The following is a 2399-nucleotide window of genomic DNA, read 5'->3' as shown; positions in this document are numbered from 1 at the left end:
TAAGTGCAAGAAGGCTGTAGGGCGCCTTATGAGGAAATATGTGTTAGATAAGCTTCATTCAGGCATGAGTTATAGTGCTTTTGTCAGAAGTTCAATGCTAATGAATCAATGGCATATTCTAACTAACGTGTCCTTGAGCAGAAACACACATAACACATTGATTGGTTGATGAAAATGTTGTGATCAGAAGCTCACAGGAACCTAACCCTGTATGTCTCCTAGGAGCCTCGTTCAATACTCATTAAGTCAGTGTTCGTGGCAACTTTATAGAACATAGCTACCATGAGTAATGTGACTGTATCACTTTCTTGAGGCCACCTTTTCAAAAGTGTTCCTCTGCAATTATTCAAGAATCTCAGGGGCAGGACCAGTTACAAAATTTGTAGGCTCACGCAGAATAAAAATGCAAGACCTGTTGTTCAAAAGTTAAGCAGTTCAAGATGAACATTGAACCAGGTAAGCTGAGCATATGGGGTCCTCTGTGAGTGCAGGTGTCACAGGCCCACAGAGATGGTCCAGCTCATGGGTTTACTCGATCTGAAAGACTGTACCTCAAAACAGCAGGCTGGGAGAGAAGGGGGAGAATGTGATGAGCCCACAATGGCTCTTGCTTTTGGTGGCCAGTGTGGAAGGTGTCACAGTTGAAAGTGAAGGCTCACAGTTCAATGGACACAGCTTGTCCACTAGTGTATAATGTCCTTGCTGGTCCAGGCCCTGCCCAGGCTGCCATGTTCCTAGTTTTAGAGTTCCCATCACATGATCAGTTACCCATTCCCCAAAGCACAAACGCCATGGGAGGGTAGGCAGCTCTTGGTAGAGTGTGGAGTGCAGCCCAGACTTCTCCCGCCTTTTTGAAGCTCTCTTTGGAGGACTTATTTGGCATCTCATCTCAGTCCCCCCAGTGGTTTTCTAAAACGTTTGATTTGGGGGAAGCAGATGTCCTTAATATTTTTACCCAGGAAGGTCCTGGAACTTGATGCTAATTTGACTTTTCTTATTCTAAAGGTCTTCACAGCAAGGGGGAGGGGACAGCTTTGCTAACTTAAAGGACCAGTTAAAAAAAAAGAGAGAGAGAGAAGAAGATGAGGATTTAACTTTTTTTTTTTTTGCAAGTTGTTTTATTTACAGTGCCAGCTTTTAAAGGTCACTAAGGTAAAGTTAACTGGACAATAAACTAGGCAGAAATAGCTTTACAAAGAGAGGGAAAGCCCCAAATGCCACTTTCCATAGAGAACCCACAGTTCAAGTTTATTCAGAGCAAAGAAAAAAGAACTTTTGATCGTACTAGAAGACACTGAGCCATGAGTTTGCAATCTGTGCTGAAACTACACATGCAACGAGGATGACATTCTGCTAATACAACTGATTTGCTGCTGCATTTGTGGAACGTTTTTCTGATATTAACAATTATAAACAAAGCAGTGCAACTAGTATTTGCAACAGTCCTTACAGTGTTACAGCATCAGACACAAAATTTCACTTCTCCTCACACCACTGGTTCTCTTTGCATACCTGGGCTTCCACTTCTTCAATAAAATCATTTTTGATATTGAATGTCTTTCTAATCTCCTCAGGAGTTTTCCCCTTGATCATATTGGCAACAGTCCTGCAGGTAACATCAAGCAAACCTTTGATGTCTAAGTAGTTTGCTGCCAGTATAAGGTCAAATAGTGTTCCTTGGTCAACTTTCAGGAATTCTTGATCCCAAACAGGGATGTCATCTGTTCGCTCTTCTTTGTCCTCACCATCCTGAGGAGAGGGAGAATCATCCCTGTGGTGGGCGCACCACTGAACGACCTCTTTTAATATCGTTGCATTAACATTTGGCACGGGGACTGGATCATCATCTCCTTCATCACCCACTCCCAAATATTTCAGCATGGTCTTAGTAGTCACAGATTGTTTCGCAGCTTCAACATCAACTTCAAATATCTCTCCATCGGAACTCTGCAACTCAATTGAAGGCATGGTGTTAGGACTCAAGGAGATGGCAGGCCAGAGGCTGATGAGAGCAGGGCGGCTTCTGCGAAAAGAAAAACAGAAAAGTGGAGAACAACGGCAACACTGCAGAGCGGCACGACCTCTGCCTCGGATTTAACTTTTTAACTCTCTCCTTCCTCTCTCCTTCCACATACATACACACGCTCATGTACACACTTCCAGTCTCCCTAGCCTGGCAATTCAGTTAAATTATACCTTTTGGTTATATCAGTATCTGTGTTTTCTTAGTGTGAAATTTAAATGTAATTCACAATTTTTCTATTTATTATGTCGTGCATCTTATCATGTATTACTTCCTTTGTTGTACAACTCTGCTTGGAATAAAATTTATTTTTTAATTACTTTAAAAAAAAAGGGACCAATAGTTTCATCCCCTCGAAGTGTGAAAGCCTAGGAGT

General features: G+C 42.1%; 1 pseudogene; it reads right to left on the bottom strand.

Moving 5' to 3' along the window:
• Positions 1-1476: 1476 nt before the first annotated feature.
• On the bottom strand, positions 1477-1968 carry LOC112401022 (S-phase kinase-associated protein 1 pseudogene; annotated as a pseudogene).
• Positions 1969-2399: the final 431 nt, after the last annotated feature.

The sequence above is a fragment of the Neophocaena asiaeorientalis genome, unplaced genomic scaffold (genome assembly GCF_003031525.2).
Source record: "Neophocaena asiaeorientalis asiaeorientalis breed wild unplaced genomic scaffold, Neophocaena_asiaeorientalis_V1.1 scaffold130, whole genome shotgun sequence".
Taxonomy (NCBI): Eukaryota; Metazoa; Chordata; class Mammalia; order Artiodactyla; family Phocoenidae; genus Neophocaena; species Neophocaena asiaeorientalis.
The sequence above is the reverse complement of the archived record's forward strand: the minus strand, read 5'-3'. Positions and strand labels throughout refer to the sequence as shown.